A 17,169-nucleotide genomic window follows, 5' to 3' on the forward strand; every position below is an offset into this window, starting at 1 on the left:
ACTTTTGTGCATGGCGAGAGAAAGGGATTCAGTTTCATTTTGTTGCATATGGATTTCCAGTTTTCCCAGCACCATTTGTTGAAGATGTTATCCTTCCTCCATTGCATGCTTTTAGCCCCTTTATCAAATATAAGATAGTTGTAGTTTTGTGGATTGGTTACTGTGTCCTCTATTCTGTACCATTGGTCCACCCACCTGTTTTGGTACCAGTACCATGCTGTTTTTGTTACTATTGCTCTGTAGTATAGTTTGAAGTCTGGTATCGCTATACCGCCTGATTCACACTTCCTGCTTAGCATTGTTTTTGCTATTCTGGGTCTTTTATTTTTCCATATGAATTTCATGATTGCTTTCTCTATTTCTACAAGAAATGCCGTTGGGATTTTGATTGGCATTGCATTAAACCTATAGAGAACTTTTGGTAATATCGCCATTTTGATGATGTTAGTTCTGCCTATCCATGAACAGGGTATATTTTTCCATCTTCTAAGATCTTCTTCTATTTCTCTCTTTAGGGTTCTGTAGTTTTCATTGTATAAGTCTTTCACCTCTTTTGTTAGGTTGATTCCCAAGTATTTTATTTTTTTGAGGATATTGTGAAATGAATAATTCTTCTGGATACCTTTTCAAAGATGTACAGATGTTTATTGAACATCTGTACATCTTTGAAGAAGTTTGGTGGTGTCTTTAAATAAACAGAATGATTATTTTAAGTGAATAATTATTTTAAGTGAATAATTTATAACTTCTTTATGAATAATGTTTACTTTGTCATTATAAATAAAAAAATATTTGCCTGCTTTAAGGTCATGAAACTATTCTGACAGGCAGAAAGGAAAGTCAGGTTGGTCATAAAACTCGAAGCACTAATATCTTCATCCTACATGGTAGACATAAGTTTTAGAAACTCAAGATATGAAAATAAAGCAGATAGGTCAACAGGGAAGAGATCCCAGAATTATTCTCAGCAGGTATTAAGCAGCTCCAAAGAAAATATCTGTAAAGATATGTCCCAATTAAAAATAAAACAAATATACAATAGTTAAAACTGCTTGATGACCAATCATGCTACAGTTCACTAGTAGAGACACCTCGCTCATACACACAGATTCAATCAGTATTTTAGTATTCCACTTCTTTTTTTTATTACTTACACATGACAGTACAATGATCTTGACAATTCATACATTTGAGTCAAATGGGGTATAATTTCTCATTTTTCTGATTGTACAGATTGCAGAATCATATTGGTCATACAGTCACCTATATACATACAGCAATAATAATGTCTATTTTATTCTGCTCCCCTTACCCCCACCTCCCCTCCCTACTTCTTAACACCAGCAGCAAGCTTGGAATGCCTTAACTAATACCCCTCAGGTGTTGTTCTCAGGAACATGGAAAATGACATTGTATCCATGAAGAAAAAACAGAATACCATTTTAAAAAAACATGTAGAGAACAAGCATGAGTCATTAGAAATTTAAATGATAGAATAAAATTTAAACTTCAATGAAAGTCTTTGAATACATGGTCAAGGAAGTCTCCCAAACAGTAGAACAGAAAAAAAGGAGAGAGAAGTAAGGTTGGACTCAGTATTTTACTAAAAGGAGTTCCAGGGAGAAACGCATACACGTGTTAAGGCGCTGTTCCCAAATTTCCAAATAATTCTCCAGGTCCTCTGAAGGTAAAGACAACAGCTTTATTTCTGGCCAGGGCCGAGTGTGCAGAGAACCAAGCAGTTCTGCAACCCTCAATCCCGATTGGGGGGCAGGAACATGTTATAAGGCCTAAAACCACAAGGCAGGGTTGCGGGGTGCAGGAGAAGCAATCATAATCATAAGGTACATCTTATACAAATAGAAAGTTACAAAAAAGAGTCATATAGTCATATTTTCAGAAAAACATCTTGCCCACAGAGCAAGGATATTATGCTCAGGGTACAAATAGGTGGGGGTGGAGGTGTTAGTTTCTATGCAAGTGGGCTCATGAGGAAGGGGGGGCAATTTCACACAGGGTGAGGTGTCTGAACAAAATGAGGTACATCTGGGCTAATTTTCAAGTCAGCCCATCACACACACACACACACACACACACACATACACACACACAAATAAAACAAACAAAATAGAAAAAGAAAGTAACAGGAAAAAAAAATACAAGATCTTCCATTCTCTGAAGTACATGGGTTTCCCCAAAAAAAGTCGTCAGTGCCCAGATCAATGCATGAGAAACATCCTAAGGCAAGGTCACAGGGATAAAGATACTGAAACTCCAGCAAGAGAGATCCACAACACTGCATTCAGGGCCAGAATATCACACCACATTGTGAGATGTGCCTTCAAATGCTGAGAGAACCAGACTCCGCACCCAAAGCATCTATTAATTTGGAAGGAAGAGAAAAACATTAAGACATGTTAAAGACTCAAAGGTTATTAGGGACCATCTGAAGGATCTGTACCAGAAGAAATGGGAAACAAACTAAGAAAGAAGAAAACTTGGAATCAAAATAATAAAGAGATCAGCAAAGTGAAGATCTACAATTTAAAGGCAAACGGTTTCCTGTGGAACCAGTGAATAGTGGGAGGTCTCAAGGGACCCTGGTGCCAGAAATGCAGTAGAGAATCAGAGGCAAACCACAAAAACTGAGCATGATTGAGAATGGTATTTTTGGTAGAGGCAAAAGTTGGAAGAAGTGGTAACTGTCAGACGTAGAAGCCTCTAAAAATACCCAGCGATTTATGGGGGACACGTGGATAAGCCCTGAAGAGCTCTGCCCGTGGCCCTTCTCAGTTCCCTTGTGCTATTTCTGTGCACCACTCTGCCAGCTTCTGTGCTTTCCTTTGCGGTGGCCACACCTGCTGCTCCCTTGAGGGGCCTCCCCTCAGGCTGCTGGATAGCTTTGCCCACATACCAAGACAGCTGGATGGCTTTAGGGCTTATTAATGCTCAGTATGATCCTTTGCCAGTGATGGAATGGTCCAGCAGAATGAAAGCCCAGTTCGTTTCTCTCAAATGGGGGCAAACTCAGGTATAATTTATAGTCCAAAGTTCCACTTTGAGGTGAAGTTCCACTAGCCCTCACCTCCATAGGACATGGCCTGGTAGCATTGCAAGGTCCCTTCACTTTCCAGCCCTGCTTACTCTATCTCCTATTTCTCTTGGGAGCTCTTCCTTAATAAATTTTGTATATATAAACCCTCTTGCATATATCTCTGTTTCTAAGTAATCTGACTTAAGAAAGACAGTAAAACCATTTTATTTGAGTGATCAGAATGAATTGGAAGATTTGGGTACATCCAAGAGTCATACTTGGGCTAAACATAGTTCAGGCTTTCAGACCCTTTCAAACTTGTTATTAATGAGTGAAAGAGATGCCAAGAAAACCAAACAGACCTTAAATATTGAGTGGAAATGAGAACTTGCTGTAGAGAAATATCAGCAATCAAACAGGGTGAGAAGACTTGGAGGAGGCAAGTCAGGTTGAGTAAGAGAAGATGTAGGGTAAAGTTAGTTCAGAAAAAGGGCATTTCCAAGGATCAGGTATACCCTGCAGTACAGCTAAAGGAAAGAAGAAGAGCATTAGGAAGTGATTTGCAAAGGACCCTAATTGTTTATTACCATATATCAAAGTGAAAAAAAAAAGATAATTTGAAACTTAACAGGTGAGTATTTATTTTGGCCAGTCCACTGAATCCAGAAGAGCAGAAATTTAAATTGCACTAAGCTATAAATATTTAATAATTTTGTATTATCTGTGTCACTGAGAATATTAAGCACATCTCCCTAATACAGGTGTCCCCCCCCCCCAGAGAAGGATAACACTTAAAGAATAGCAGAACTTCTAAGGAAAGCAGTTCCTCCCTCTCTATTTTTGGAGAGGGAGGAGAAACAGATGTACTGGTTTCTAACTGGCATCGTTCACCTTCAAGTTTCACTTTTGTTCCAGTTGTTTAATCTACAAAGACAGATATTCACCTCCAGAGCCATCTCCACATCCTCTGGGCTTGGGAGATACTGCATGAGATTTCTTCCCCTGTGCACTTGTTCACAGCCCTCAGGGACCTCCTGAAATAAATAAGGGAATGTTTTTTGAGAGGTTTTCTCCAAGCTAAATATAAAGATTCCTTCAGGACACATCACTGGTGACAACAAAATGGGAGCATGAAAACCCTTCTCAAGACTGATGAAAGAAATCCAGAAGATAGTTGTGTGCCAGCCCAGTTCCCCTAGAGTCAAGGCCAGCCCTGCTCTCAGGCAGCAATGAGCAATTTCTGAAGCAGGACAGGAGCAAAGCTGCAAAGAGCACACCCACAGGGCCTCTTTAGGGACAACTGAAAGGATCATTTTAATGGCCCCCTCTGAAATGGAGCATTTGTAGAAAAAAATCAGGTTTGGATCAGGCGACTTGGATCTATGAGAACTTTTCATCTAGGGGGTTGGTCCATTTTTGAATGAAATCATTAGAATTTTCCTTAGTGACTTACTAAAGCAGGTTAAGGGTGATAATGCAAATTCTATGATTTTCCAGAAAACAATCCTAACAAAAGTCAGATCTCATCGGCATTGGTTGACACAGTGTTCTAGAGGAGGCAATCATTTTTAGAATGTCATAGGATATCCTGAAATATGTGCCACTTACCCACTCACACTTAAGAATCTCTGGGTACCAGGCTGTGTTCTCTGAGCAAGTGATGCTTTGGGGACTGACCACATCATAGCCACACTCAAACTATATATGACTTCATGCTCAAAATATGGATCCTTATTCATAGATAGCTTTCTATTTTCTATCTCTAGCTTTAGACACAGAGGCATGAGAAAAACAATTTTGATCAGCCGTTGGTTCTCAGGACAAGATACTACAATAATAAAGAATATTGAGGCATGAGAAACACTGATAAATTATACCCAAATGTCCAGCTTTCTTTTTTTCCTTCCATTTATTTTATTATTACAACAATAAGATTAATAATAATGTTTTGCATGCTATATATCACTGTAAGTACAATTTGAAATGCTGTTATTATCCCCATTTAGCTAGAGAGAATATTAGGTTCAGACAGTTCATATGATTTTTCTGAAGTTGCATAACTTTTAAGTGGCATAATTATGAACATAAACTTGGGTATTTTGGTCCTCAAGTTTGGGTTTTCAAAGCTACAGTATCTTAAAAGCTGGATGTATCTGTAATCCTAAGTATGTAGTATTTGTTCTTATAATCTTAATATCTCCTTATGCTACCTGGACGCAGAGATGGGAAATTAGTTCCTTGAGTTGCTGTTAGCAGAGTGGTAAGAAAAGCAGACCATGACCTGCCTTAGTGGTCAACCTGAGATCTCCTATGAGGTCAACTTCATTATGAAAAGGTTGCAGCATGCATGAACTCTAGTGGAAATAACAGATACTTCAAACAAATAAAGCAAATACAAAATGCACATTTCTAAGCATTGTTTGTATATATTATTTAATCCTAATAATAACTGTGAATTAGCATTAGCATATATTCATTCTATACAACACACATTTGGAAGAGCAGAAATTTAAATTGCACTAAGCTATTAAGCTTATAAGCTATTGCTCTTAGTAGCTACTAAGTGCCAGCAACATAAATCCAATGTGGGGATTTGTTGTGTTGGTGAAGTGGCTCAGGCCCGGGAAGCAAGGTTTGAGGCTCCAAGAAGATGGTAGTCATTTTTTATTTAGAGGCAGCAATAGCTCTTAGCCAGCCCCACCCACCAAGTCATTTCTATGGGCTTGTTTTATTTGCAGACTAGACAAAGAAAGCACACTGCCAACAGGTTACATTAATGGGTACATGTTCACAAGCAGATGTTTATGACCTTGAGTACTTAAGCTGAATCAGAGTGTTTATGACCTTAACTACACAATAAAAAGATGAAGCTTCAGCAAGGGAGCCTAACTACAGTCATTTTGAGCCTGTCCAACAGGTTATATTAAGGTTTGTATCAATTCAAAATCCACTGATACTTTCTCAAATGCTACTATTTTGTGCTATAGCACTCATTGGGTAGTTACCTTAGGTGGCATCATTGGATTTTAAATGGTTGTAAAATGGAAGTTTTGGCTGAAGTAACAATTTTGGTTACTTTTTAAGTCAAAGAACACTCTATACTTGATGGAGTAGGTGGCTCAGAACCAGTTAAAGAATTATGAATTCCCTTGCCCAAATCAAAGACATCGAAAGGTCAGGAATTGAAGACATTTTAACAATAGTATTTGGGGAAGTTTCTTTGGAGTGAAGTTTTTATTATCCTGTGAATACCACCCCCATCACCTCAGGTGAAGCCAATGTGCAGGTGCATCTGTCTTTTACATCAAGAGAGAGGAGTTCACGGAGCTCACTGAAAAAGCCCAATATGTCTGTTCCCTTTCAATTTGAATGGGAACACAGTGGACTGGTGTTAGACTCCTCCTGGGAAAACCTAAAATATAAAAGATAGGCTCTTTAGTGACTCTGGTATTTGAGAACCAATAAAGATCTATGCTGCTTTGAGATTGGCCTACATTCCTGACATTACTTGGAAGGAAGGATGTGTGAATTCTTCTTGTGGACTAGAAATCAGGGATATAACAAGATCAGTTACAGTGGGTTGTCTTCAAAACAGGAGGACGACCTCAGTAAACAACAACAGCAAACAAGCAAACGCTCTGGGAATTCCCAGCTATTTAGGAGATAGGAAAGAGCAAGTGGTCAATCAGAATCAGAGACGGGTTTGACCACACCCAGGGAATTATAGTCACCAGATCCTCAAAGATGGTGAAGAATCTTCCTGTCCAACACACACACAAGGAATTCCCACAGGAAAAGGGGCAAATTTCAAACATCCATGAAGCCAGGAGTCAGCTCAGGTTAAGCACTGTTTCCTCTACTTAAGATATTTAAGGTAAGTTACAGCCACATGAATAAATAACATTAGTCACACAAGTTCCAGAAGATTAGGACAGAGAATAGTTCTGTAGGAAAAGGTGGTAACAGAACAGAAGACCAGGGCATCAAGGAAAGGCTTTGCAGAGTAAATTGCAGGATGGATAGAAGTTGAATAGTGGATAAAATGGGAGAAGCAGACTCTACTGAGACAACGAGAAACTCATCAGAAGGCCATTTTTGCAGAAGTAGGAAGTGGAATCAGAAAGTGGGGTTGGGGTTGGTAGACTTTAATTGCCCTTTCAATGAGTTGGGATTTTAAGTCATGGGAAGATTTTATGAAACAGAAAAGAAAAGGAAAGATAAGTTGAAAAGTGGAGAAATATCTGGAAGACTTGTTGACAAATTTGATAAGGTCTCCCTCCATCACTCCGGTTATAATTTTAGGATCAGAATTCCCCCCTAAACTATTCAATCCTACATTTTGATGCTAAGTGTTTTAGGTAATAGGTTTATACATAATTATATTTGTTATAGATATTAATTCTCTCAGAAACAAGGTTGACTAATGAAAAAGAAAAATATCACTTTACTGAAAGGACATTTTTATTTCGATATAAATATAATAACAATTAATTTTCATACCCACTGACATTTCTTCAACGAGTTTGGCAAGTTCTTTTATTCCTATACATTTCTTATACATTTGTAAAAATTTCCTTCCATGTTAACAGCAATGACTTACACTTATATAAAGCCTAAGAGTTACAGAAGTGTCCTTTGTTTTCACACTATGACATTAATTTATTATGTGCAATAACAGAATATTTTTGTTTTAGGAATAGAATTTTTTTCTAATTATTGTAACAAAAATTTTAGATAGTATAATTAACCTAATTGGAAAATAAAATGTGTTTTAGGCATTTAGGAGCATTCATTTAAATATAAGAAATTGATTTGAAAATGAAAGGGTTTTCATTTCTAAAGCAACCTCCTATGAAGATTTTTGTACATGAACACTATGTTATTCTGGGTGTAATTACAGCCTCTATCTGAATTAAAACAATGTCTTTAACATTTTAAAACTCCTCCATTTTTATTAATAACATAGTTCATTTTACTCTCTCAGAAATCTTCTAACTTACCACTATTTGACTCCATTTGATGAAGGTGTCATTGGGGATTTTTCTCTGTATTTTGGAGAACTAACCACTGTATTCGCCACACAAGCCATAAGGGCACAGCATTAAAGTTGAGACCCTGAAGAGTCACCATGCTGGGAAAATGCTCTGCAACTTGGGGGACATGGTACAGAATCTCATGAGTCCAGAATCACTGGGGCTCAGCATTGTCAGATCCCTGGAATCACAAAGATGAAAAATTACAGTTGGACTGGTTCTAAAGACAAGTAACGACCTTAGCAAGGTCCCTGCAATGTGTCCCTAATGGAGAAGGAAGGTCAAAGAGAGTGACCTGAAGAACAAGTGCTGAGCATAGCTCCCATGGGGGCAAGCTGGCGTGGCCCCTTCTTGGGGAGAAGAGTCTGTAGCTTTATGCAAGAGGCCTCCGGGACTCTGTTCCTATTTATTGTTATAACTCCCCGACTTCATCGCCGTTCAGCTGGGACAGGGAGAGAGGTAAACATGATTGTAAACACGATTGGTTGTAAACATGATTCCGACTCAACAAGAGTAAAAGGCAAAAGGGACTGGGACTTAGGATGCACAGGATATGTGGTGAGCTCGACAGGAATCAGAAGTCATAGCATGAGAGAAGGCCCAGGCTGAGAAGCAGTGCCTGCCCAGAGAAGTGGTTTCTTCAATCAGAGGCATGAGTTGGATTTTAAAAAAATCCAAAAAGTTGAAATTCTTTTCCAGAAGTCCTTGCCAGAATGCAGTAACACAAGTTGTTAAGTTGTTAAAATACTGAAAAATCTAGCCCAAATAACAATTATTCTTGTAATACTTCAATGGGAACTTCTTTTCCTGAATTTCTGGGTTTCCTGATGTATCTAAAGCACAAAATAATATCATTCACTACATGATACCTTATAGTCTGTGAACTATTCTAATCCATGCTTGCATAAAAATATACTTGCATGGAAACTTAAATGGTTGGAGATGATGAATTTAGAAGAAAGAAAGATTTATTATGGCTTTTAGAATATCTGAATGACACTGGATGAAATTGTAGCCTGGGATTTTGTCTCAAAGCATGAAAAGACAAGTTTGTTTGTTTAGAATTTCTTTTTTAGTTGTAGATGGACACAAAATCTTTATTTATTTTATTTATTTTTTTATATGGTTCTGAGGATCAAACCCAGATGCTAGGCAAGTGCTTACCATTGAGCCACAATCCCAGTCCCGAAAAGACAAGTTTTTAAAAGCATATTTGCTGTTTTATGGACAGTTATCCCACGACTAAGTTTCCTTAACCATCTGGAACTGCTTAGCTATCAGATAAACCAGTTCTTAAATTTAGTCTCCTAAAGTGAGAGAGATGAAACTTTCTATCTGAATTCTATACCTTACCCACCAACGGTGGTTGTCTGTGTTTGGAAGAGACAAAAATAGCTATTCAAACAACAGAGTCAGCTCCAGATCTTGGCCTACAGTGATCTGCACCACTCAGCTAAGTTGCAATGACTGCTTCCTAACAATAAGAGTCAGAATGCTAATTTCTCAATAAATAAATAAAATTACCAAATATAGCTGAGCAATTTTCTTTGGAATATTGATGAAAACAAAATTAAACTTCCTAAAGAGAGAAGACAAAAAAATGAAAAATTAATTCACTAAATGGTTACTTTTTTAAGAAAGAAGAATTTGAAAAAATGAGAGAGAAACCACAATGAAGGGAAATAATTTAAATGATTAACCAAAGACTCTTGAACCTGGTTTCAATTTTAAACATGCAACGAACCAGCACTTTATATAAATTATTATAATTAATCTCAGAAAACCTTGTGACATGGCTCTGATTTTCCACATTGCATAGATGAGGAAACAATTTCAAATAGAATAAACTGCCTCAAAATTCTTACATAATTAGCAGTTAAACTGAATTCTAAACCCAAGATTGACCCCAAATCCAAATTTCTTTTATACCAAAATAATTTTCACGTGTTAGACAATAATGGACACCTGTCAGGACACTGACCAGGTCACTTGATAGTACACCAACACTGTTGGGTTTTAGTGGAATGCCCACTCTCCAGGTGCTGCTGATGCTGCAGTTAGCAGGCTATTCCTGTGATAGTCCCCAGAGCCCTGGGATGGCATTACCTAGGAAGTTATATTACCCCTTTAGGAGCAATCAATGCCAGACTGGTATTGGGATTCAAAAGCCCTGAACCTTGGATTCAGGTCTGGATGAATCTTGTGCCGTTTACATTCCTGAGCCCTCAAGCTTCTTGTTTCATAGTTTCACCAAGGGTATGCTTTTCCTTAATCAGCTCTTTTCCCTCCTCATCTTGCTGCTTCATGTCCTCAATATTATTTGTCTGCTTTTTCCTGAACAGTATATCCTCAAAAAATTCACATGCACCTGTATCCCTTCTAGAGAAACCGACTAAAGACAGTTTGAACCAAAAATTGGCCTAGATGGCAAACTACCAGCTAACTGGCACTCAATCATCCATTGCTGGTGATAGGTAGACTGGCGAGAGATCCCCACTTGACATAATCATTATAAGAATTATGAAATTGGCTGACAGGGCAACAATGAAGTCTCCAGGAGTCAATCACAAGTCAAATCCAAGTGTGAAACCTAAAAGATCTCCTAGTATTTAAAGAAATTCTTAATCTCAGGAGCTGGAGAGTTGGGGGCAGGAGGTGAATCATGCGAAAAAAAAAAAAAAACTAGGCTCAGAACCTAACCACAAAAAAATAGCCTTTCAGTAAAGGTTGAATCCTTAGCACTGGCAAATTTCCTACTATAATTCAGGGTCCTTATATATAATACATTATAGTTTACCTATATTTGCCATTACTGTGTATGTATTAAAAGAAAAANCCCCCCATCCTCCCCTTCCTCCTTCTCCTCCTCCTCCTCCCCCTTTTCTTTTTTGATGAAAAGAGTGGAGATTTCATATTTGGAACAAGAATATTTAGGAAATACATTAAAACCAATAACTGGGGTCAAGTCTCAGCCTGAACTGACTGAGAAAATGCTGGTTCTGCTAGACAGGAGAAAACTAAACTCAGGAGCTGTAGGACTTAGCACTTGTTTGCAGGAACTGGAGAGTATTCCTGCGAGGGTATCGTAAAGCTGGATTTAGGCAGGGTCTGTCAGCATGGGGACACTTGCCCATAGCACAGGATTTAGCACCATAATAGGTGCTCTGGGAGTCAGTTCTTAAATGTTGCTGGAAGACTTTTGGAAGCATAGGAAAATGATAGTCAACATTAAATTGGGTAGAGATGCCAGACTGCCATGGAAGACTAAGTAGAAAGCCATTAAATACTCAGAGAAATAGACATGTTGTAATGATTTATTTTTTAAGATCATAAGGCCCAACAGCCATTTTCTTCATGAGAACCCTAAGATGTACCATTTACTGGGGCAGTCATGAATGTACCAGTGATGGCAGGGACAACATCATTGTGAATCTCAATAGTGGCTAGCCCCTGAAGGGTGAACCTTATAGTAGGAGATTCTACTACCTAACTTGGCAGCCAATCCAAGAATAGCAGAGCTAAGTGGCAGCAATTTATCTTCAGAATCCGGGAAGCTCTACTGAACAGCAGAATCAGGACTTGGGTGATACAAGAAATGTGGCTAGTATGCAAAAGTTTAAGAAGGTATTCATTCTCAGGATTGTGGAAGTGCTGACCCTGCACTTGCATGATCACTAGAATGAATGCCTCCTTAAGGATAATGGCATAGGGCAATAAGGTAGGGAGGCAGCTGGGAGAGGGGAGTGGGGTGGAGTGGAGTGGGATGTCCTGACATGCAGGTGTCTATGAAGAAAGCTAATAGAATCTGATGTTCCTAAAGGCAAAGGCTAGCCAACCTGGGTATTGCTTGATGTGCAATAAAAAGAAATCAAGAATGAAAAATCCAAAGACTAAGGTCAGTCATTCTAATAGACAAGTATGATACCTCACCTTTTACCTTGCTGAGGACTTTCTTTTTCCTTGACAAGTTTATTTACTGCTTCTCAGACTGAAAGTAAAGACATGATCATATGAGAAAAGAACTATTGCAACAGGTAGTAATTCTCCAGTTCTTCCCTACCGGGACCTTCAGTAATTGACTTAAGCATTTTTTTTTTTTTTTTTTTTTTGAGATTTGTTGGGTCTGAGCTTTTTTTGGTACCTGAAAACAGAAAATAGTACTGTAACCCAAATAAAATAGAAGTTACAAGGACAAAGCAATAAAAGGATTCATGGTCATCTCCAATGATCCATTGGACCTATAAACCCACCAGGTGATCATTTTTCAAAATGAGATTTTCCAATCTCAAAGTGTCAAACTATATAAAGGAAAAGATTACTTAATGCCAGAGTTAGGGGTGGAAAGCCAGGGAGAGGGGTGGGTGCGACTATAAAGAGGTAGTTTAAGGATGAATATCTTGATTGCTGTGATGATTACATGAGTCTGTACATTTGATGAAATATCATAGAACTAAACATATATACTGAAACTATCAGTTTCCAGAAGTTTGTTATTATATTATAGTTTGATAAATGGAACCACAGGATTGGAACTGAGTGAAGAGAACATGGACATTTTTCTGTTACTCTGTAACTTTCTGTGAATCTGTATATAATTCCTTTAAAGTATAAAATTCAAATAAAGACATGATCTCTGTATGGTATGTTGATATGAAAACTCCAAGACATTCATGAAAATATCAAAGAAATCCTGACTACATGGAGTGACATACCATGTTCATGGATTGAAAACCATTATTAAGATGAAAAACATCTCCAAGTTGATTTACAGTCAAAGAATCCCTATCTAATTCTCATTCAGTGTTTACATAAAAAATCACAAATGGTTTCTAAAATGTGCATGAATATGACAAGGACCTAGAATAGCCAGAACAATTTTGCAAAAGAAATAAAAGTTGAAGAATTCTCACTTCCTTATTTGAAAACTTATTATAAAGTAATAATAAACAAGACATTCTAGGATTGGCATGGAGGAACATATAAATCACTGGGGAAAAACAGAGGGCAGGAATACATCAGTATGTGTTTAACTGGTACAGACCACTATTGACAGTGCAAAAGTAGTGTGTGGAAACAGGCTGAAGAGCAGAGAGTGAAGCAGAGTTCAACAAGAATATAGAAGCAGTAATCTCCTCATACTGTGGCAGAAATCCAAGTTAATAAATAAGCAAGCAGGGAACTGGAGGATCCCCCTCTGGAGAAACTAGACAGCAACAGAGGAGATACTAATAAAAACTGGTATTTAGGGATCCTTCTGAATTTGTTTCAATAATCTAAGCTTTCATAATGAACACATCCAACAACACAATGGCTAGCCAGGCAGAAATTTACACCTCTCTCATGAACTGTCCAGAGACAGAATTGTGTTCAGATTGATCAGTAACTCTGACTCAGATGACAAAGTCAGCCAGGGGTCAGGTTCCTTCCTCTTTGATACTTCAACATCCCTTAGGACATTGTCCTCACCATGGCAGAAGCTGGCTCATTAACATTCTGTCAGCATTTCAGCCCTCAGCAAGGTTCAAGAGGAAGTGGAAGGCAAGCAACTTCCTTTTTAAGAAAGGGACTAGGAAGTTGCACACAATGGGAGGTTGCTTCAAGGCAGGATCTAGCTGAGCAGCCAAATGCATTCCTTGCTGATTTTTGGTGGTATTGCTTGAAGCAAGTATGAGAAAATGGATAATGAGGAACAATTAATAATCTCTGCTACAACTCCCCACTCACTGACTAATAGCTCACTGACTAATGTCCTTGTGTCCACAGGATTTGAATCAGCTCAAGTTCATTACTGACTCAGATCATGAACATTCAACCTAGAATCATCATTAATAGAAGTTCAAGAGACCAGAATAGAACTTCCAAAGAAACTATTAACATCCTCTGATTAACGTGAGTTAACATTGTATTCATAAAGAGCAGAGTATATTTTTAAAATGAAGGAAACATTTCAGTTAATAAAATGATTAAAAAACCACAAAGACAGGAAATAGTCTCAAAGGACATGGAGGAGGATGAGACAAATATGATGATATACGAAGCAGAGAAAAATGTAGAAAAATTAGAAGATTGACAAAGACGTCCAATAACTGACCAGTATAACTTTTTAAATAAAAGAAAAAAGAACTAATAGGCTGGGGGTTGTGGCTCAGTGGTAGAGTGCTTGCCTAGTGTGTGTGAGGCACTGGGTTCAATCTTCAACCCACATAAAAATAAATAAATAAAGGTTAAAAAAACTAATAATTCTTCTTTGAGTACTTGGTAGAATTCAGCAGTGCATCCATCTGGTTCTGGTTTTGTGAAAAGATTTTTGGTTACTTCTTTGGTTTCTTTGTTCATGCTTTCTGTTTTCTCCTGATTCAGTCTTGGTAGGTTTTATTTTTCTAGGAATTTACCAATTTCCTTTTGTTAACCAGATATTTGGCAAGTAATTGTTCATAATTGTACATTATGATTTTTTTTATTTCTGAGGCATTTATTGTAATGCCTCACTTTTATTTCTGATTTTGAGTCTTCTCTATTTCTTAGTTTAGGTAGGAGTTTGTCAATTTTGTTTGCTTTTTCAAAGAAACAACTCTTAGTTTTATCAGTTTTTTTGATCTATTTTTGCAAATGCTTTATTTCACATTTAAAAAATGTATTCTTAGTTTTCAGGATACAAAGTTTGACAAATGTCAACTATATACTTTATTTATTATTTGTTCTTGGTTTTCTTTTTCTAAATTTTTTTATTCTAATTTGTTATTATATGACAGCAGAATGCATTACAATTCATATTACACATATAGAGGCACAATTTTTCATATCTCTGGTTGTATACAAAGTATATTCACACCATTCATGTCTTCATACATGTGCTTAGGGTAATGATGTAAATCTCATTCCACCATCTTTTTAGGTTTATCAATTTTTAATGCTTTTTCTCTATTTGATTTATTTCTGCTCTAATATTCTCAATTTCCTTCCTTTATTTTATTAAGTTTGAGTGTAGTTTGCTTCTTTCTTTCCTAGATCCTTGAGGCATAATGTTAGGCTAACTACTTGGGTTCTTTCTCCTTTTTAATATACGTATTTATTGTTATTAGCTTCACTTTTAGAACTATTTTTACCGCATCTTATAAGTTTTTTTTAATTTTTTTTAATTTTTTTTTTTAGTTTTAGATGGACAAATACAGTTATTTTGAGTATTTATTTTTATGTGGTGCTGAGGATCGAACCCAGTGACTCACACATGTGAGGCTAGTGCTCTATTGCTGAGCCACAACCCCAGCCCCTGCATCTTGTAAGTTTTGATATGTTATTACCATTTTCATTTGTCTCAAGATATTTCATAATTTCCTATTTGATTTCTCCTTTTATCCACTGATTATTTGGAGCATGTTGGTTTATTTCTGCATATTTGTGAATGTTCCAAGATTTTTCCTGCAATAGATTTAGTTTTGAATTTGTTAAGACTTATTTTTTGGGCTAATATATGGTTTATCCTGAAGAATGTTTCTTGCATGCTAGAAAAGAATGTATATTCTGCTATTTTTGGATGGAAAGTTTTATATAATCTTGTTAGGTTTATTTGATCTAATGTGTGGATCTAGCCTAATGGTGATACATTCTCTCAACTTTTGCTTATCTGGGAAAGACTATTTTTCCTTCATTTCTGAAAGATAGGTTAGCTGGGTATAATATCTAAGCTGGAAATTCATCTTCTTTTTATACACTTGAATATAAAATTGCATTTTCTACTCAACTGCTAAGTTTCTGTTGTGGCTTTTCAGCCCAGAAGACGGGATGATACAGATCATCCAAGGCTATGTTTTCCTGGGAGAAAGGGGAGGAACCATTCAAATTGAGCACTAGGATCATAGGTACTGCCATTGGCAAAATCTTTCCTGGAACCAAGGTACCAAATAATTCAAGTAATAAGTGTCCATCGCTTCTCTGCTAGTCTAGAGTACATAGTGTCAGAAGTAGGGTATAATGATCATGGTTAATCCTTCAACCAAAGCTCAGTTATTCTTGAAGCAGTGTACCAGGCTGATACAAGTGTGGAGTGGGCTTGGCTACTCCACCTGCTTGAGTGCAGTCTCCAAGCAAAGGCAGAGTCTCTATTCCTTGGGTATGATGGCATCATGTAGATATGAGTACTAGGGTCACAACCATTTCACTGGATTTTCTGGGAAGGGCACAGAAGTCATTGCAATGGGAAAGATGTTATGCTTCCCAAGCAGCTTTTTGGAACAAAGACCAACAAATAGGAAACAATAACAAATCTAAAGACTAATGAACAGAATGCAGAGCCCAGAAATAAATCCAAGCCTAACTTTCAACAAGGACATTAAGAAGGAAGAGGGCATAATGGGGAAATGGTAGCCTCTTTCATTAATGGTGTTGGAAAACAAGATTTCCATATGCAAAAGAATGAAACTGGACCCTTATCTTACCACATACACAAAAAATCAATTCAAAATAAATAATATATCTAAATGTAAGAGCTGAAACTATAAAAATCCTAGAAGATACTATATGATAAAATCTTCCCAACATTGACTTTAACAATGATTTCTGGATATCATACCAAAAGCACAAGCTACAAAAAGCAAAAATAAATAAAGGGGACTACCTTAAACTAAAAATTTTCTGTATTGCAAAGTAACTAATGAAAAAAGAAAAGGCAACATATAGACTAGGAAAAATATTTGCAAACATCTGATAGGAGGTCAGTACCTAAAATTTATATTAGAGAACTCTTACAACTCAACAGCAGAAAAACAGATAGGCTAACTGAAAAATGGGCAAAAAATCTGAATAGCCATTTCTCCAAATAAGAGAAAAATATCCTACATAAAAAAGTACTATCAAAGTAACTATCATCACCAGGCATGGTGGCACACACCTGTAATTCTAGCAACTCAGGAGGCTAAAGCAGCAGGATCAAAAATTCAAGTTCAGCCTCAGCAACATAGTGAGGCCCTATGAAACTTAGTGAGCATCTGTCTCAAAATAAATAATAGAAAGGTCTGGGGATATGGCTTAGTGGTTAAGTGCCCCTGGATTCATTTCCTGGTACCTGGGTCCAAAAAAAAAAAAAAAAAAAAAAAAAAAAAAAAA

The sequence above is a fragment of the Marmota marmota genome, unplaced genomic scaffold, assembly GCF_001458135.2.
Source record: "Marmota marmota marmota unplaced genomic scaffold, marMar, whole genome shotgun sequence".
Taxonomy (NCBI): domain Eukaryota; kingdom Metazoa; phylum Chordata; class Mammalia; order Rodentia; family Sciuridae; genus Marmota; species Marmota marmota.